We start from the raw sequence: 22,231 nt of genomic DNA on the forward strand, positions 1-22,231 counted from the left end.
TGGATTGGTCATTAGTGAAGGTGCTGGGATTTTATGCTGGAATTATACAGAGCAGGCATACTTTACCTGTGGTCACTTAATATTGCTGGTTGACTATGCGCCAGCTAATTCTCTCTCCTAATCTCACACAAGGATAGAGAGTATAAAGAGTGTGTTGGCATTCCTAGGAAATCCAGAAGGCAAAGAGGAGATATAAGATAGCCTTGGCAGATAAGGTTAAAGATAATCAAAAAGATTCCACAAAAATTGGATGATAATGGGATAGCGTAGGGGGTTGGGCTTAGATTAGTTCACAGATTGGTGCAACATCGAGGGCCAAAGGGCTTGTTCTGTGCTGTATTGTTCTATGTTCTATGTTCTAAATACATTAAGAGCAAGAGAGCAGTTAGACAGGGAATAGGACCCCTTAAAGATAAATGAGGTTGCTTTTTTGTGTTGAACCTCAGGACCTGGGAGAGATATTAAATGAATATTTTACATCAGTATTTACTGTGGAAAAAGAAATAGAGGCTAGAACTCAGAGAAATAAATATTGACATTTTAAAAGCAGTTCACATTACAGAAGAGGAAGTTCTGGAGATTGTAGAAAACGTAAAGGTAGACAAACCTCCAAGACCTGATCTAATGTATCCCAGGACTTTGTGGGAAGTTAGGATGGAAATCGCGGGACCTCTAGAAGAAATATTTAGATCATCTATAACTCTGGGTTAGGTGATGGATGTCTGGAGGGTGATTAATGCCATTCCGTTGTTTAGCAAAGGCTGTAAGGAGAAACCTGGAATGTATAGACCTGTGAGTCTGACATCGGTGTTGGGTAAGTTGGTAGTAATTCTTAAAGATAGGCTTTATATTGCATTTGGAGACAAGGACGGATTAGGGATAGTCAGCATAGTTTTGTGTGAGGAAAATTATGTCTCACAAACTTGATTGAATTTTTTAATGAAGTAAGTAAAAACATTGATGAGGGCAGAGCAGTAGATGTTCTTTACTTGGACTTTAATAAAGCCTTTGACTAGTTCCCACCCCACACCCCCAAACCTGCCACTGGTGTCATCTAAAGATCTCATCAATTATTTTTCAAACAGTTGTGAATTGATTTTTATTGACTTTTGGTGAGTATGTCGAATGTTTTTCACTGTAATTCAAAGATAATGAAGTTAACAGGGAGTGGTCTGCTTGTGCTGAAGGCGGAGTTCACACATCAAGGGTTCTGGTTAGATTACTCACACCAGTCATGATTGCTGTAGTTTCTACACTCTTTAAGTAAACATTATGTTGTGATATGAGACCCTGTTGTGATGTAGCTTGTTATGCTGCGATACCTATGTTTCCTCCCATAACATAAGGTTGATGTAATACTGAAGAATGCAACAAGCCTTTAATATAATATCTGATGTTTATGTGTGCAGGATATAGCTCCTGCAATACCTCAGTTGCCTGATATTCCATTGGCTTTTTGACCACAGTAGGCATCACTCCCACCTGTGATCCAGCTATACCATTACAAAGAGCAAATTGGGTTCCTGGAGCCGAGAGTTTCTTCAATACGCCTACCAGCACTTCTCCACTTTTCACCAGACACTTCAACCTCACTTTACATAATGGCCACTTCTGTTCTTACCATGAATTTTACATATTACCACCTTTTCTGGCATTACTCCTTACATATTACATATGAATTACATATCTCCTCATCACTGACCATCAAAGATTAACATCCTCTGTATCTTTTAAAATTGTGCTTTCTTTACCTGATCCTCCTGGCATCACAAGTAAATCATTTATGGAGATCTGGCACTTTTCTTCTCAACCAACCTCACTGTTTGTATATTCTGGTGCAACGTTTTAGCTTCCAATGTGCCTTCCCACTTCAACAAAACTCACTGACTTATTCTGTATTCCCATATCTGTCTTCCCAGTGCTTTTTGTAGACCACCAACACTGCAACTTCATGTAATCTACTTTAATGTAATGAAAGCATCTGAGATTTTTATTTCTCTTTCCCCCATCACAGGTTTCCTTTGCTCTCTGTGGTAAACTATCTTTACTGTCCTCAATGGGATCTCCTTTTCCCTCACCATCTGAGGATATCGCTTTTCCCCATTTTCTATCCTTCACACATTGAAATTGATATCAGAGGCCAAACTTTGATTTATGAACCAACTCATAATCATCTGTCATTTCTACTGCTAATCTTATTCTCTGCCCTTCCACATGAGTTCTCACTACTTCAGCAAGTGACTTTTGAACTGTTCCAAAATAATCGTCTCTTTAAGAGCGTCATATCTTTGATCTATTTTCAATGTCCTTATCCACCTATCAAAATTACTTTGTTTGATCCTTTCAAATTCTATGTAGTTTGACGAGGTTCCTACCTTAGATTCCTGAAACATTGTCCATTGGCTTCTCGCACTAGCTCATATATGATTCAGATTCTATTTTTCACCGCATTATACTCACCAGATACCTCCTCTGATCATGATGAAAATGCCTCACTAGCTCTACCTATTAACTTTGTTTGAATCAACAATAACCACATGGTCACCAGCCACTTCATTTGTTTAGCCACTTCCTCAAATTATATGAAAAAGACTTCTACATCCTTCTTGTCAAAGTCAGGCAATACTTGAATATATTTAAATAGATCCCCATTGGCTACAATGGAGTTGCTTGTCATCACAATCCTCCTCATTAAGCCTAACTTCTACCTTCACCTCTGCCCTTTCAAGTTGACTTTTCTCTCTAACGGCCAACTTCTGAAGTTCAAATCCTCTTTCTTTCTGCTTTTCTTCTCTGTCTTTCTCTCTTTCTTCTGCTAAGGCCTTCCAATCCTTTTCTTCTTCCTCTGCTAGGGCTATTCTTTCCTTTTCTTTTTCCTCTTGTAATCATAATTCAAACTGTTTTATTTCTTTTTCATGTTCAAACTGCTCCATTTGCAATTGAATCTTAGCCTTTTCTAATTATTCCAGTGGAATTCCAGGCGATTGTAAATGCTGTGTGATGCCTTAATTAGTTCCCTTTCTCTTGCAACCACAGGCAACCCCAACTCCACCTTGTTCACCAATTCTGAAAGCTTTGCTTTGCTCACGTTTAGTAAAACTCCCAAAGGAACTTCTTCCACCCCAGGAAAATCTTCGTGACTGAAAGGGCCATCACTAAACTAGGCATATCTTGTTTCAACCAACCAAATTTAACATCAGAAACAAAAGTCAATAACACATTCCATTTGCCATCATTGAGCTCAATAATCCTAAACCCAACCTGGAGTTAGAGATTTTGATCTCAACAGTTTGAGCCCACAATTTGTTATGGATCAGACTAGACTCTCCTCAAAATATTTTAAGATGGCAGCTTAAACTCTAACTTTTTCTTATTTTAAAGGCAAATATAAACTGTTGTGTCCCAGATGCAACGCCACTCGTCAAATTACTCAGCGCTAAGCAAAACACCATTTATTTAAACACTATAGTTAAAATACAAACAACAGATAGAGAAATTTAGAATAACTACTCTACTGGAAAACTTAATAGACACAGTTACCATTACTAATTAAATGTTCCACGATAATAATATCCATAAACACGCTTCATAGCAAAAAGGAAAATTCAGACACAGAATCTTAAATGCATTATTTCAACCCAGGAAGAGAAAGCATCAAGAGAAAATGCAGAGAGAGTAACAGCCAAGAGACACTTCCTGAAGCTTCTAACAGTATTGAGAACCCAACAGCTTCTGATGCTACTGAAAAACCAAAACCCAGACATCCTGATCTGTGAGTGCTAGCTGCACCCATTCAGACTGTTTAAATAAAACCCAAGGCCTCCCAATTTGTTTACTCGTGTGGTCTTCACTATCCAGTTCTGCATCTCTCATCCTATCTTGTCTTAAAAGAAATCAGGAGGAGGTGATCAAGATCACCTTTTTCAGGCAGCCTGACCATAATCAGCTCACTTAACAGTGGTGCCAGTGAGGACAAATGCAATTCCACATTCAACATTGTCCCCACTGGAATTCTAGTGTGCATACTGATCATCCTACTCTGTGAGCTTCCCCCTTCAAAGTCTTAAACTAAATTGTATGCAGTGCAACTCACGTGACCCCACCTTCCTAAAACAATGTTACCCTCTCTCCTATCCAGTCTACAGGCCAGGCATACTCTTGTCTACAAATGTTCTGCCATTAAAACATCTCTGAGTGTCTAAGTTGGTGGATGTGAATCTTACTTGTTCACATAAGTCTCTTCTTCCTCGACCAGTTCTTCCTCATGCATTATTTCCTGGACAGGGTTGCAGTCCTCGAATACATGAAGATCAAAAATGTATGAGGTTTGAGAAAACCAGGAGACTGCAAGAAATACACTCTTAAACTACCCATTGCTGCTAAATCAGAAGGAATTAAGGGAAAGTGAGATTTGAGGATGAATTCACTAACCTTGACCATTTATGTGAAATCATTGAACTTCTTCCTGCATTGTATTGGGTTTTCAGATCTATGCTTGTTGGATTGTTAGTGATGACAATCTACTTGCAATGCTTTTGCAGTTTTTCTGGGTGACTTCCTTATCCCCAATAGATAGGGACTTCTTACCTCTTTGCATGCAGCAATTTCTCTAACATTGTGTCTGAGAACTTGAAGGCATACTGTCTGCACTCTTCCCCTTATGTTATAGGTTATTCTATTCCAGTACCTTCTGCAGAACATGCTGTAAGGTGGCTTTAAGAAGTGCAAAGTAGCTTTAGGTACGAGTTACCTTGCTCTAGCTTGGTCTACCTGTTGAAGCATGCGGCTACTCAGCAATGCATTTATCTTTAACCCTTTGAATAGCAAGCAGGCAACATGAACTTTGCACACGTCAAGAAAAGAAGAGGCAGAAGGAGAAGAAGACAACAGGGAAAGACGAGGAGGGTAATAGAGACAAACCTCAAATTAGAAGAGATCCGCATAATAAAAACATGCATAAAAGAATGATCTAGGATAGACATGATGGTCTTCAGAGGAACTGCAGGACTATGGATACTTTCTAATTGACCTTTTCATAGATGTTACACAACTCTAAAGCAGGTGGGACTTGAACCTAGGTTCCTTGGGTCAGAGGTACCAGTGTACCAAAAGAGCCATTGTAGGACTAGTTATGGATTATAAGAGATTGTATGAACTGGAAGGTGTTTAAGTGCTTTGGTACTTGTGTGATGAACTGAATATCCTCCCCGGTGCTGCATAATTCTCTTATTTTATAACTCTAAGCTTTCCAAAAATAGTGTCAGCGCCAAAAGCATTTTGAAATACAACATATTTACGTATTATTTTTCTGCATGGGTCTTGGAGAGGTATTGGGTTAAAATGTACATCTATGTTATAACTGGTCTGAACGCAAAAGGATGTCTGGCTTTTTTACATAGTAAGTAACAAAGGCAAGAATTAGCCGTTTATTTTTCCCTGTTCACCCAGGCAATGTCTGTTAGTGATAGGAAATGGAATATTTCCACTCCGAGCCCCCAGTGCCAGCATCAATCACTTACAGGTCAAGCAGTGCAAATTTTGCTGCAGAATAAAGTTCTTCTAATCTGCTTCAATAATATACACAAGGCCCAACCTCTGGAGAACACAGAGTGTGACATTTTGCATTTCAGATTTCCCATACCAGCTGTGCAATAGTTTCTTTGTATGAAATTGCCACATTTGTACAGAACTGGGGATGGGTTTTTTTCATGCATAAGCCCATTTAGAACCGGATTGAGACTACTAGAATTAATTTCACATTGTGTGATAATGACAGCAGATCTTATCAGCCTGGGCTTAATTCGAATGTGGGATTCAAAAGTGAACAGTCAAATTTTAACCTGGATATCAGCATGACCGAAATAAAAATGAATATATAATTATGTTTTAAGCAGCTTTTGACATTAACACTGATCATAGGATCCCTACAGTGTGGAAGCTGGCCATTCAACCCATCGAGTCTATACTAACCCTGAAAGAGGATGGAAGAGAGTATAACTACAGTGAGAGGGGTCTTTGATTACATTGGCTGCTTTCCAAGGCAGTAGGAAGTATGGACAGAATCAATGGGAGGAGGGCTAGATTTCTTGATGGACTGGGCTACTTTCACAACTCTTTGTCATTTCTTCTTGTCTTCGGCATAGCAGTTTAAATTAGATTCACTACAGTGTGGAAACAGGCCCTTCGGCCCAACAAGTCCACACCGATCCTCCAAACAGTCAGTCACCCAGACCCATTCCCCTACATTTACTCCTGACTAATGCACCTAACACTACAGGCAATTTAGCATGGCCAATTCACCTAGCCTGCACATTTTTGGACTGTGGGAGGAAACCGGAGCACCAGGAGGAAACCCACGCAGACACGGGGAGAATGTGTAAACTCCACACAGACAGTTGCCCAAGGTAGGAATTGAACCCGGTCCCTGGCGCTGCATGATAGCAGTGAAAACCACTGAGCCACCATGCCACCCAGTTGCCATACTAAGTTGTGATGCATCCAGATAGGATGCTTTCTATGTGCATCTATAAAAATTGGCAAGAGTCATTGTGGACATGCCAAATTGCCTTAGCATTTTAAAGAAGTAGAGGCATCGATGGACTTTCTGGACTGTGGCATTGACTTGGATGGATCAGGACAGATTGCAGGTGATATTTACTCTGTTATGAAGATGTGGGTGTACTGTACCTTTAAGAAAGTTAAAAGCTAGCAGAACTACCTGACAGCACCAAGTGTTCTGAACAAGATATAATGTAACATTTTGGTCCAGCAGTTAGTGTAGCTGGTTGCCTGCAGACAAAAACAAATTCAAAGTCAGCCAATCAATTTAAATGATACCCCAAAGTACCAACCTCCAATCAAATTTGAATTTTGTGTTTTGACAATATTTAAAACCAATGAAGCAATCTAATGCTTTGGGGTATAAGACCAGGGAAAATTGAACAGTTGGGAGAAAACTGCCAAAAGACCAACAGATGTAGACTGCTAGTCAGAACTGTCTGAAAGGTATCTGTCAGAGAAGGAGTTTGCACAGAGAAACACATCGACACCGACCTAGAGAGCAAATCTGCGAAGAGAAGATTCAACAGCTGGCTGGTTTTGAAATTTGAATTTTTTAGTAAATCTTAATCAGGGTTTTTAATCAGACTATTATTATAGAAAGGAATGTAAAAGATAGGTATGGGGAAGGAGTTGTAAATAGTTAAACGCAAATTATTGCAGATGCTGGAATCTGAAATCAAAAGAGAAAATACTGGAAAATCTCAGCAGGTCTGGCAGCATCTGTAAGGAGAGAAAAGAGCTGACATTTCAAGTCTAACTGACCCTTTGTCAAAGCTGACAAAGGGTCAGTTAGACTCGAAACGTCAGCTCTTTTCTCTCCTTACAGATGCTGCCAGACCTGCTGAGATTTTCTAGCATTTTCTCTTTTGAGTTGTAAATGGTTGTTAGTTAACTATTCTCTGCTATACTTTAAGAAATAAAGTTGTTAATTATTACTTTATATAGTTCTTGGCCTATCAAATTTTCACAGTTAACTGCACATGATAAAGCCTTTCTGTGATGCTGGTTTAAATTAAGCAGGAGGGTTTACCCATGACATAACAGTTTGGAGGTTCGTCTGGGATCAAATAGGAGCTTGAAGCCCAACTCCACCTCGGCACCATTGATACATACAGAGGCGTGTCCTTCCCTGTTTCCTGAAGTTAATGACCAGTTCCTTCGTTTGGCTGACATTGAGGCAGAGATTGGTGTCTTTACACCACTCAGCTGTCTATCTCTTTCCTGTACTCTCACTCCTTAGCTATTTCTACTTTGTTGTACATTTATTTTCTTTCTTATGCAGTTGCCTTTTGAAAGTTACTATTGGCCTACCTTCACCACCCTGTCCGGCAATGCATTCCTGTGGATTTAAAAAGTAGCACAAATTTTATGCTCATACCAATGAATGTTTTGATATTGAATCATGGATAATGATAACAGATTTAGTTCAGTTTTCATAAGTTTCTGTGAATGACCTCCCTATGTGAGAATAGGCATCACTTTGTAGGTATTAAATAGAATTGAATTCCCATTTGTGAAACTAGGAATTTTCTCTAGTTCTGACCTGAGACTGAAAGCCCTAAAGGTTCTAAATAGTAGGAAGACCTTTATGGCCCAACATGTTTTCGAAACCTAAAAGATTAAAATCTGGTGATAATTCAGTGATAGATTATCCATTTGTTTCTCAATTCACAGTACCGTTAGTGTGATATACTTTCCAATTTAAATTCATATTTGTTCCAGTAGAAGCAGTAAGAAACTGGTTTGTCTCCACCACCTTTGAAGTTCAGTTCAGGCAGAGGAAGAAGCCAAAGGAAAGCAAGTGAGTAAATGTCTTTTCATTTACTGCCTTGGGTCAATTGCAGCAACTGTTAAAATAAGGGCTTCAATCAGGGATGTGAATGACACATCATAACCCAATAGCAGTGGGTGGACTTGTGCTGCAAATGATAACTCATGAATGTTATAACTGAATTTAAATATCTTTTCTATTTATGAGGATATCAGTGACAACTACAGACTGATGGGAATAATAGAAATTCATATTTGGAGGTACGTATCCTACAGAACTGGAGGAATGGTTCGAGCTGCACTACTGTAAATGTTAATGGTATTAACATTGCCATATTGACTATGCTGATGAAAAGATGGTGAGCTCCAGTCAAATTCTCTTCTCTGCTTCAGAGAGATGACAGGAATGGTTCAGCTGGGGCACACAGAGGCAGCAGTGAGGCAGTGAATCCAGCAAACAAAATGCTGCAGTCTCGAATCATCCTGATGAAATTACACTGATTTAATTTCCACGCTGTGAAGGCATTTGGCACCATTTGGACTTGTGCCCTGACATCTTCATTTCAGATAAATTGAATGAAAAAAAATCTTACTAAAGCCTCCAATGGCATTTACTGGTATTACTGATTTTTGCTCAGTTTCTTGTGACTTTTGAGATCAGCTCTCTCAAGTTTTACACTGAGACCATTTGTACTGACAGTAAATCTTTTTTTGTAAGCCTCAGCTATCACCTTCAAAAATGTGCAAAATGTTTTGTGCCAGAATGCCTCAGCTGTAATAAAGTTTGGCACCAACAGCTCACCATATACCTGCACCATCCTGTGCAATTTAATTGGCATTCAGTGGGTTGATAAATGGATTGGCTTAATGGGACAATATACTTGACATATGCAGGACTCTCCTGAGAAATAGGATTCATTTTTGCTCTTCACACTTCAACATGCCGGAGATACCAACACAGCCTTTTCCAACAGCTGTGCCACTGTGAATGACATTTCTGCCAGCACCACAACGCACCACTTTGTATCCCGTGAACACCCACTAAGTCCAGAGGTTGATATTACTTTATTTACCATCTCAGTTCACCTTGCTTTCCTTTCCTTGAATCAAAGTCAGAAATTTACAGCATGAAATATTATTTATTTCTTCACAATGAGCAGGCTACAATAAAGAAATACACATTCATTGCATTAACTTTCAGACAAATATCAAAGAACACTGTGCTGCATTTTCCCATTTTGTAGTCAAAGTCTTTTGTTGAGTAAGATTCGTGGTGTCTGGTCGACTGTGGTTCAAAGTGAGTTTTCTCACACAACCTCCCATTCTTTACCTCATTAAATATGCAACCTGACTCTCCAACTCCCTTCTTGTGCATTCATGCAGGCAAGGCAGAAATGCTTGCTACAACCGGAACTTTCAGGTGTTCACACCACAGGCACCATATTTAATGTTCAGCTTCACACTACTCCAAACACTATGAGCCAGTAACTGTCGTCCATATTGTGGTGTGGGACTGTTATCGCTAACAGCCCAGCAAAGAAAGCAAAGCTCCCTCTGCAGTTCGTCAACAGCGACCTGGAGGTGTTAGCAGGATGGACAGCAGTCCAAATTCTTGCAATCTACCAATGGAGATAACTTCAATCCAACCAGCTGAGACCCACATAGCAAACCAGGTATTAACATAGCCCGCTGCCAGGCAACAACATGTCCACCCCCCCTTAACCACTCAGTGCTTCCTTACTGCCCCATGCATTATGCAAGGCACAGAGACTGACACCCTTCAAGTAAGCACAAAGGGAATGTGCGTTAAGAAAGCAAGTTCACAGATGCATCCTGTGCAGATGCATGATATGCATGTGTCCTGTGCACAAGCATACGCACGCGAGTTCCAAGTATCTCTGAGCTCTGAAACCAAGTCCTGAAGGGCTGAAGTGGTGTGAGGCTTAGACTGAGAACAGGCATGATGCTGTAGTGGGGCTAGTGGTTTGTTAATGTGGACAAAGATTCAAGGAAAATGGTGGCCTGACTCATGCAGGTATGTTGTAGTGAAGCCACATCTGGGTAAAGGCAAAGACAAACAAGTGATGAGCTGCTGCAGCCAGGGACCCACTCTGATTGTCATGTTTGGTAATGACGTAGTCTAGTTTCTTGGGAAAAAATAGGAGAATTGCACGAGACATGACAGGGTTGTAGATTAGTCTAATAATTAAACGTAAATGCATGGAAATAAGTTAGACATCATTAAGTAGTGAGACTGTGAAGTCACCATGTAAAGCTTAAGGAGAAAATCAAGGGTTTTCTTTCTAGATGTCAAGATTCTAATTTTCTATTGTCACATTTTTTTCCCAAATTTCATGCCGCTGCCCAAACCACTTAAGGGATTGGGACATTCCAATCTTAATATCAATTTAGGCATTAGCTGTGTACCAATCAGTTGGAGGGTAAACTCAGACTTAATAGGGTGTGGTTGCTGTTAAGTAAGAATAATTCCAGTGTCCTCTGTGTCTTATTTTAAGACAGGAAATCAAAGTTTAATCTGACGGACAGCTTTGGTGGTTTGTTTGTTGCTCGGGCTGTGACAGTGCCTGCTGTTGGCGACTTGTCCATGAGGTGGAAGGAGTGCGTGTGTCACCATCTCAGATCCCAGCTGGGTGCCAGTTTGCAGCAGAATTTCACTTTGAGGAAGCCTTGTACATGCAAATAAGCTCAAGGAAACTGAGGAATGAAACGGTGTGTGACAGTTTCTAATTACTGCGTAAAAACAACATATGGAAACTTCATTGTCCATTTCATCCCTCAACATGTACTATCAAGTCAGATTTCTTTTGCTCAATCATTCTCTCTAGAGCATTTAGAACTGTTTCATTTGTTTGAATGGGGCAAAAGCATCACTTGACACGGCTGCATGATGATTTCATTTGCCAGATCCAGCTTTAAAGATCATTAATTCCTTAAACCTTTAATAATTTTCTGTTCTCACTTAACTCTTGAAATCCCAGATTCGTTTTTAAGCACCAATTTGATGCAGTGAAATATCTTCAGCAGCTGAACATATTTTAATTGTTGGAATATTGGAAAATAAGTATAAACTATATGAAGGATATGTTAGCTATGTAATTGTTTCACATCTGCACCTCAATTCTAAAATACTGACAGTAGCAAAACCTTTTCAATGCTACACTTAATATTTCCATAGAAGCAATGTTAACAATAATCATTAGCACAGATTTATAAAGTTCAGTCAGGTCAAAAGACTGAGGCAATCATCAGGGTCCATCTCAAGGCGGCAAAAGCCCTTCGGGGTTTACTATGATCCCCTCTGGCCACAGCAGCAATGTCAGTTAATGAATCAGAAAAAAACCTGGTAACCAGATGTCCCAGCTTATTAACACGCACATCATTTCCAAAGCAGCCTGTAATGGCATTCAATGAGCAATCTGTGTGGAGCAGACACCGACAAACTTACAGATCTAATTTAAATGCACGTTTCACTGCGCAACTTTCCAAGTGTAAGTTTCATTGCCATCAAAGATAATTTATTAACTGATATGCTAATTTCCAGGCAAATGATAATCATAATCAAGAATTTAAAATGATTTCCCAAGCAATGCAAGCTTTTTTAAGGCTTCTTATGTTTTTTTGCCATCCACAGACTCTCCTACCTTGTTGTTGAACGTTTCCCTCTCAAACCCATGAGACATTTCTATTCGTTTTGATCAGCTGCAGTTAATTTTAATGCCACCCATTGCTCAACACTGCAGTCTAATTTTATGTTAATATCCTGAAAGTTGTCAAATCTTGGCAAAATTCATGCATAAATTACACAGGAAGTGGCTCACAGGAGGGAGACATAATGGCAGTCACGGTTAGCCAAGCCTGTTAATACATTGGAAAGAACCAATTCTCCAGCACTGGTCAACTACTGAAAGAAATCTTTAAAACTTTTAATAATTATAGCTTGACATATAAATTAATGATCAATGTTATCTTTAGAGAAGAATTTTGAAAATAAATGGAATTCTATGTCAAAATTTTACAACATATAACAGTTTGGCATGATTTTAACTTTGAAATATTTGACTATTATTTACACTATTATTTACATTCACCCTTCTGCCAATATCCATTTTTTTTTGATATCTAGCTTTCTGTCGGTTTAGTTTTGTAATTTCTCTACTGCACATTTCAGATTATTATCTCTGCTATAATTTGTTTTCTGTACTTTTGATTGTTCTTCTATATTCAAGGCACTATCTTACTTTCACTATGATTTTATGGAAGACAAAGAGTGGCAATATCACTGGGCTAATAAGGGAGAAGTTCTGCCTAATGTTCTGGGAACAGGGGTCTGAATCTCATCATGGCAGTTGGTAAAATTTGAAATCAATAAAACCTGGAATTAATAGTGAGCATGTTAATATTATTAGTTGTCAAAACTCATTTGGTTTAATAATGTCAGTTGGGAAAAATTATTTGTTGTCCTGACCTGGCCTGGCCAACATGCAAATCCAGACCCACAGCCAATGAGTTGACTCTAATTATGCTCTCAAATGCCTTAGAAAGCCAATCAGTTCAAGAGCAACTAGGGATGGGCAAGAAATGTTGCACTTGCCAATAACACCCATTTCCTGTGCAAAAATTAAACAATTTCAAATCAGGGAATTATAGTTCAATAAACTGATTGTGAGATTGCCACTATTGTGCAAAACCATATGTTCAATCAGCAAATTTTCCAAGAAAGATTAAGTTTGTTAATTGTAAACATAACAGCATTATTATAGATAACAACAAACATATATACAATCTAGCTCTGCAGGAATCATAACTTTATAACTTACAGTGGGAAGAAGTGTGATTGCAGCACTCCAGAAAGCTACAATTGAACCATTAACCACTAGCATTTTTTTTGTTCGTGAGATATGAGTACTGCTGGCAAGTCAGCATTTATTGCCCCTTAAGAAGTCATGAGCCACTTTCTTAATCACTACAGTCCACGTCGTGTATGTATGCCTGCAGTGAAGTTAGGTAGGATTTTCTAGAGTGTTGAACATGGATACTCTGGAAGAAAGGTGAGTGTGGCATGCTTTCTGAGGCCAATATGGTGGGCCCAGTGACTATTTGGAAAGGTCATCAATATAGAGGGCAATAGGGGAGTCATCTTTGTCATTTAAAGGCCAGTTAAGTTTCGCATTAGAGGTCAAAGCATATGGGTTATCAGACATGCAGACAATATGACATCCATAGCCAGAGCAAAGGAAGACCTAGATACTATTGGCTGTCCTAGTCAAAAGACACAATGCATTTTTATGGATTGAGCATAAATGAGGCACAGAAAAATGTTAGAATTCTAAGTGACAGTGGAAGTTCAAATTTTGAAGCAAAAAGATAGAAACAGTGGACAAATTAAAATACCTTGGCACAAAAGAAATCATCAAAGCTGTTTTTAATCTTTCAGTCTGCTAATTTTTTTTGAAGTGTAATTAAAAAATAAGGCATGGATAACTTGTCCAGAAAAAAAAACATTTTTCAGTCACGAGAAAGGAAAGGGCATCAACATGAAAAAGGGAGAAACCTTTCTAGAGCAGAAGGAGTTTCAGCTAGTGAGTAAGAGAAGAAAGTCCGGGCACTGAATCAAGGAAGAAATCAAATCAAAAGTAAAGAAATGAAAGGGGACAAGTCAAGTAAATATAAATAGTAAAGTAACCTGAATAGAAGAAAAAATTGGAAAAGACCTTTGCCAAAGTGCATAATCTCAGAGTAGGTGGTTATCCACTTGTGATAGAGATGAGGAGGAGTTTTATCACTCAGGCAGTAATGCATCTGTGGAATTCTTTACCACTGAAGACTGTAGAGGCTGCGTAATTAAATATATTCAAGTCTGACGTAGGCAGATTTTTAACCTGTAAGAGAATCAAGAGTTATGGGGATAATGTAAGTAAGTGGAATTGAGGATTATCAGATCAGCCATGGTCGCACTGAATAGCAGACTCAATGAACTGAATTACCTACTTCTGCTCATTTGTCATAATGGTCTCATCCTTAAATGAGCATGGATGCCCGATAAGTTAGCAGAAGGGGTCCGAAAACTGATGTAGCAAGTGAAAAAAAGAGATGGGACACTAAACAACGTAAGCTACAATTATGTGCTCCCCGGACCAAATGTCTGCTCAAGATGCTAATAGTAAAACACTACAGTAAACAATTTAAGTTACACCCAGCAAATATCATACTGCTAGAAAAGTCATCGTTGTAAATACTCTGGTTTTTAAAAAAATCTAGTTTTACCAAACTCATACTCATTTATTATTTTTTCCTCCATTCCAATTTCACAAAACACACACAATTAGCAAGTGGTGATGTCTGATTAGCTGTCTTTTTAAAAAAAAATTAGATTAGCCACATAGTACATTCTGAAACTTTAATCAGATCATAAAGAGTACAGAAGATGATCAAGTACTCAAAGCTAAACAAAAAGGAAGCACATTTACTGATGGCAGAATTTAATTGATGACAAATGGAAAATAGCAAGAAAATTGCCCTGGAAGGCTTTTAGAAAAAGGGCATATTTAGCAAAAAGGCATATTTAGTAACCGGATGAAATAGAACATATGGTAAAATCAGGACAACGTAATACATTGTCACAATGTGTTAATGTAGCTTCCTGTTATGTGCCTATATTTCCAATGTGTAATACTCTTATGCTCCACCAACTGCTGTCGTGATAAATGAAACAAAATAAAAGAGTGTGAATAAAGTTTAAACTTCTTATACTCTCATCTCAACATGTTCTGCAGAAAGTCTAGTCTAATTACGAACACATCCATCATTTTGGAGTTGGCTGCAAAATATAGCAGATCAAAATGATCTATCAATCATAACTCTAACTTGACAAAATCTCCATTGATTCATAAATTCTTAAACTCAATTGAGATTTTTATTAATATGTGTTTGATTGGCATTATTAATACAACCATGAACACCCCAGAAGAGTGGCCAACATAATATTTGACGCTCCTTTGACAATCCAATTTCTTAAATCATTTTCCTAGCAGCTTAATCTCATTGGCATCAAAGAGCAAGCAAATTTTTAGGGATTAACTCATTTCATTCCCTGTCCTGGCCACCTCGGATGAAACTTCCAGAGATAATTAGACTAGCACTAAAGTTGCAAAAACAGAGATTGCCACTGAAATTTAGGATAAAAAATTTAGAAATTCCATCTTACACCTTCAGAAACCGAAAACAATGGCACCAATGCTCCTTGCCCCTTATTACTATCTTCACCCTGTCCAATACCCATTCTGGGTAGACAGCAGGCAGGCAGCCATTTATTTCTGGCAGCTTGTGCCTCATAAAAACAGTGATTACTCAGAATAAATTACACAAACACATTTATCCCTCATGACTCAGCCAGGCCACAAGGCTATTTTATAGCCAATAGCATTACGTAGAGCTAATTATATTCCGACAGGTCTCATCCTCACTGTTGCTCACCCAGAGTTATAGATTGCATGGAATATATTATGAAGAAATAAACTTGAAAGAAACTTGTAAATCAAACGATGAAAATTTTTGAACGGTTCCCAAAAAATAAAGCACTGTGGAATTCAATTGATCCAACTGAACTCCGAAGGGAGATGTATGAAACTCAATGGGAAATTCTGGAATGAATTGCAGTAAATCTTGGAATTCTGTTAGTCTTTCATGGTGTTACAATCTGAGATCAGTTGAATCTTCATTAATTTAAGCCCTACCTGTCTTTATCCACTTCACACCAAGCCTGGTCAAGAGAGAAGCCATCAAATGTGAGGGGCTTTGGAAAGGTCTATCTTTGCCACAACAGGGGTTTGGTCCACACTGAGCTTTTTCAATTATTGCTGTGCAGACCAGATACTCAGTAAGTTTTTTGGCAAAACCTACAACTTGCATGCATGCTAAATTTCTGCTGCGCACTCCCAGCAAGTGCAGGTATAGAGCTGTGGGCAGAGGGGAACAATTTGACAAAGTTTACGTACATTCAGTGATAAACTCTGAAAGATTTGTTAGAGTTTCTATGCTAGCTATTCAACTTCCTATCATTTGTTCTTGTCAGGATTTATTGGATATTCAATCCAATTCACTGTCCAGTGGTATTTATTTATTTTTCGGGTTTTAATCCAGTTGTGTTTTTCCATAAAGATAAATCTGAGATTTGTAGTCTTACTATCTGAAAAGTACAAAACAAACAATTCTCTGATTTGACGTAAAAGTGGGCAGAGTTGGGACTGTGTGTGAAAATCTTGTGTATTAAAATCTATTTTATTTACTTATTCCTTACATATCAGTAGCCTTGATAATGAATTGCACAGATCAGTGGTTGTGGATTTCCTCAGACCTAGTCCCACATCAGAATGGAAAGGAAAACAGGGGAATTAAATGTGAAAACATCTTGAATCAGGTGCAAGCCTTGCAATGTGAAACCAATTGTCCTTGTTACACCAATTCCATGATGTCAGCTCCAATAAATGACTTCAGCATTTGATCAGTGTTAACCAAGCTGTTGTTTGGCCTGAGTGTGGATCAATATTATAACTGATTAGGAACAAGTTTACTGCAATGCTTAAAGCAAGGGTTCCTGATCTTTTTTACCCACTGGGACCCCAGGGACTGAAACAATGCCGTTCATGTGCATATGAACACAGGAAAGAGTAGTGACACAAGCACAGTGCCATCATCTAATGTCTCACTCGCTGCCATCAGCTCAAACTCTTTGTGTAATTCACAAGAAAGCACTGAGGTGGGATCCGTTCATAATGAGTTACTGGACAGGAGGTATCTGTTTCAGGTGGGGGAGAGATGCTAGTTCATCATTTGAGCAGTTTGATAAAGTAGATTACAGATTGCAGATGGAAACGCATTGAAATGCTTGTTGCATTTAGAAGCCTTCAAGAAAACCAGAGGTCAATGAACACCAACATGACATGAGGCATTTCACAGAGCAGAAGGACATTCTTTCCAGTCTGGAAATGGTGGCTAGCTTCATCAGCATGCCAAGGTCCCAGTCACAGTGCAATATCTCAGCTGCCACTGCAACAACACAAGCAGCGAGCACCATGTTGTATCTCCATGTTACAATGGAAACTCAAAGTCATACAAACTCAATTTGTTTCAGATACACTGCCATCATGGCTATGGATTACAGTTCAAAAGGGCTTATAGGGTTTCTCAGTCACAATGGGAGGGTCGTAGGTTGGAAAAGAACACGCTAGAGTTGGTCTTAAAGCTGTAAATGGATCTGTCCCTTATAATCGAGTTGATTTACAGTTGAGAGACTGTGTTCAAGGAAACAAGAAAAGACCCTAGTAGTCCCAGGATCCCTGGGAAACACAGAATGACACTGTTGAACATGTGTATTTGCCATGCCTTGATTAGTGAAATGTTTTGTATCAATCTTTGTTATCCAATAAGCCTTATTTGTGACCTATTGTGCTCCTTCCATTTAGTCCCTGTTGGCCCCTTTCTAACTTCCTCACCACTCATGGAACTCCCTCCTCACATTCTCTTGGTGTCAGCATTTCATCTTTCAAGTCACAATATGAGACATTGGTGACTGTTTATTTTAACATTTAGAATCACACTTCTATTACCACCACACCAGACATGACTTCAGTGTTATCTGTGAACAAGAATTTGTATACTGTCAGGTAGCTCCCTTTTAATTTGGCTATTTCAGTTTAAAAATAACAAGCAGCAGAGGTTTCATCTTAGACTAGAGAAGAAGTACTTCATTATCAACCCGAGCAGTTGTTACTCAAATGACAGTGATAAGGTTATTAGCAAGAATAGAGACAGAGATTTAATGTCGCTAAGGATAAGCGTTGTACATGATGGTGAAAATGAGATCAGACTTGGCTTGTTTGACGATTCTCTTTTTGAATGAAGGGATTGAAAAAATTTAATCAGATCAGTGATGACTTCAGTAATCACGTAGTTGGAGGATGCTCCCACATGTGGGCTGAACTGAACAGGCCCTGGTTATGAGTGAAGGCTCCTTTGTTCATTTTATGGCAACGCTGTTTGATGCTCTTGGTCAGCTTTGTTCAATGCAATAGTCCGGGATACCTTCCCCTATCTTTCTGCTGTGAACAAGTGACTGCTTCAAGGTGTTCCTGTCATGATCTCTGCACAAAGTGGCTCACGCAGCCTGCGTTTAATCATTTAAACAAAGCAAAATGCCGAATAAGTTAATTTCAAATGAGCCATTACTCCACCATACAAATGTGACAATTACTTTTAGGTCTTTATCTGTCTCCTATTCTCTCAGTAGCTTTGCACTCTCACACCATTTGAAGAACTTGCTTGGGGTTAATCATATCCTGAATGCCATCCTTTGTGACTGATGTGAAGATAACACAATTTAATCAGCCTAATGTAACAGACGGTTTTGTGCTGTGACTTCAACTCGAAAGGAGGTTTAAAAATAACTTACATTTATTCTTCAAGTTACAGATTGTAAAGTAAGGATGTTCTTTTAACAGCTTTTTTCTAAAAACATCTGTGACTTTAGTATTATGACACGATTGCATTTTTCTCCATCCATAATTTGCTTTTCCTCGATAGTCTGTCATTTTAATTTCTTTGCTTCTTTTCCTACAAATAGCTTTCATCATTATTCCTGTTTTCTGCTGCATTTAAATCACTGCATTCAAGTTGACGAGGATGAGTTCTTTTGAGGGTCTCTTGAGCCCTACATGGTTCAAAAGATGAAGACAGGTTCATCAGGAAACAGTTCAGTACAGATGCCATGGCACCTGAGGTGTTTTGACTCCATCCACCATTAACCTGTGACCTAGTTTTATTGCCCTCTCTGTATGGATCTGAATGTGGCAGAGGGGACCTGTCGTTGTTGCATCCACTTCAGAAGATAGGCTGTCACAAAGTGTTATCATCTGCTGCACATTGGCCTGCAGAATAGCATCTGGTGCAGAGGAAGCTCCCTTCATGGATCTACAAAGGTTAAGAGAGCCACCTTGGGAATTTGGTCACATCAGGCAGCCTGCAATGCACATATGGATCAAACAAATTGATATGTATGGTACTGACTTATGGTTAACTGAACACTAGTTCACCCCCAAATTGGTGTTTGCACATTGCAGTAATTACACTTCAAGGGACTGAATCTTACACTTTTTGGCTAAGTGAGAAGTGCATTGATTTTTTTAAAAAGATTCTCATCATGAAACCTAGCAGGAATTCTCACCATATATTACTAAATGTGCTTCACTAACTGCGACCTTGTGGTATCCCTCAGATCAAATTCTAGCCCTACCTTACCTGGACCAACTCACCTCATATTTACAAAAAGACTAGCATTCCTTGTGCCCATGTCATCTTTAAAAGCCTGTGGTGCAGTGAGATGAGCAATGTCAGTCTGGAGCTGCCCTGCACAGTCCCTGACATTTTCTGCAGACATGGCAGACTGGAGGAAATTAATGCTCATATTGTGGGCAGTTCTGGAGCTTCTGCTGCTTGGGGTGGTACAGATAAAGGATGTCCTCTGCCCTCATGAACAGCAGTGCAGGCAATGCCAGCCTGGTTAGTGTTTACCACTCAGCCATCTAAAGGAATGCACAATATGTAGGAAGAACGTCAATGGCCACGTCAACTACTCTTCAATACCTCGCATTTTCTTTATTTCTGCCACTATACCCACATCTCATCAAGGCCCATGCTCTAAATTCTTGTTATTACCTCAAACATCTTCACTCACTCATTCTCACCCACTCCAATCTCCAATATCACTAATGCCTTCTGTGTTGCCAAATTCACTTGCGAGAGTCACCTCCCCACCAACTGAGCCACCTTATCTCCTGTCTCCTTCATTTGACTGTTTCATTTCAAATGTGAATTTCAGTACAGGATGGAAACCATTAAGACATGTAAGATAATTGTTACATACAATTTACAATTCAAGTATAGCAAAAGCAGCATTAACAATAACAAAGACATGCAAGGTCTGGGAGGTTAAGAATCATTGCGTTGAGATATATTTCCTTTGGAATGCAAAGATTTTTTTCAAATATTGGGCCTAACAAGGAGTCTTTGGTAGTCATATTTATTTAGGCATATACATGGCATCATTAAAACTGAACTCGATTGTGCGAGTTGCTGACAAATTCAATTCAATTCATACGGATTCATACAATGGTGGCATGTCTACATTACCATTAGTCCTGCAGTGCAGATGTCATTGACTTTTTTGAATGATATGTTGGCTGTATAGCATAGCAATGTTAAATAAGCACATGGGCATTGCATTGTTCATCGTGTAAAGTCTTTACAAATGTAAAGGTATCCTTCACCGTGTTCGTAAAAAAGATACCCAAATCAAATCATAGAAATTCACCCAAACATTTGGAAATTTGGCCAATTCATGTTGTGCAGAACTGGTCATTGATAAGGTAGGGCATAAAGGGACAAGGCTTTTGTGTCATGTTTACTGTATAGATACATGGATTCAACAAGCTGTGATGATGAACCCAATCATATGTCACCTGGTAGTGCATTGCTCTAACGTGAGTTCAGCAAGTGCTTTTTTAGCTTGTTTTCAAATTACTGTCTGGCATGCTGAACAGTGATTCCAATGGATATGGATGTAGGTCTATCATTAAGAACATAATACAGTTTGTTGATAGACCATGCTCGTTAAGGATGACTATACCAGTGCCATTTTTGAGTTTGCTGATATGTATGCCCAGGTTGGTCCTGAAGCCTCAAACTGTTCCCAATAATTATATTATTGTGATAATTAGACAATTCATTTAGAATACCAGAAGATGTGTGCACTAAATCAGCCGAATGTACCTTCAAGAACTCAATTTCTTTAGAGAATGCAGGTTTATTGTAGGATTAGCGAGTCTTGAGAAGATTTGTAGCTCAGGTTGGGGTTGTGGATGTAGGTTTGCTGGCTGAGCTGGAAGGTTTGTTGTTGTGGGATAGTGGGATGTTGTAGGAGTAGAAGAGTTCAAACTTAATAGATGCCTTTTTCCATTTTATGCACAAAGGCAGTATACCAAAATGGGAACCATGATAAAAGACAACTCTTTGTTTTTAAACAGGTCACAGTAAGGAAGATCTATTTAGCATTTAGTATGTGGCACTGGGTGTGTAGGGTATCTCAATGACTAGATGATTGTATCAAACAGTGTATCCTTTCATCTGTCCACAATGAACAAGATACTAACTGTACCCAACCAGCCTGCACTCGCAAAACACACTGTGATTCTGCAATTGGACACCATTTGCTGGATAATCCTAAATGTGCAAAGAATTATACCAACAACGAATGTAAGTGAAAATTTGTACCTTTTTCAGCAATACTCAAGTTCTGTACAACCTAACAGCTATATGCTTTTATTAAAGAGAAAGCTGCTTGGTCAAGGCAAAAAGAGCTTGCAAATTGACAGGATACTTATGAGAGGTGTGTAAGACGGAGGTGAAAAAGAGAAAATTTCAACTTACAAAGCAGAAAAGTTGAACAATACTAATCAAATTATAATTAAAACAAAACGATACATATATGTTGGAGAAAGTGAGGACTGCAGATGCTGGAATTCAGAGTTGAAGAGTGTGGCACTGGAAAAGCACAGCCAGTCAGGCAGCATCTAAGGAGCATCGAAATCGACGTTTCGGGCAAAAGCCCTTCATCAGGAATAAAGGCAGTGAGCCTGAAGAGTGGAGAGATAAGCTAGAGGAGGGTGGGGGTGGGGAGAGAGTAGCATAGAGTACAATGGGTGAGTGGGGGAGGAGATGAGGGTGATAGGTCAGGGAGGGGAGGGTGAAGTGGATAGGTGGAAAAGGAGCGAGGCAGGTCGGACAAGTCCGGACAAGTCAAGGGGACAGTGCCGAACTGGAAGTTTGA

The sequence above is a fragment of the Chiloscyllium punctatum genome, chromosome 10 (assembly GCF_047496795.1).
Source record: "Chiloscyllium punctatum isolate Juve2018m chromosome 10, sChiPun1.3, whole genome shotgun sequence".
Lineage (NCBI taxonomy): Eukaryota > Metazoa > Chordata > Chondrichthyes > Orectolobiformes > Hemiscylliidae > Chiloscyllium > Chiloscyllium punctatum.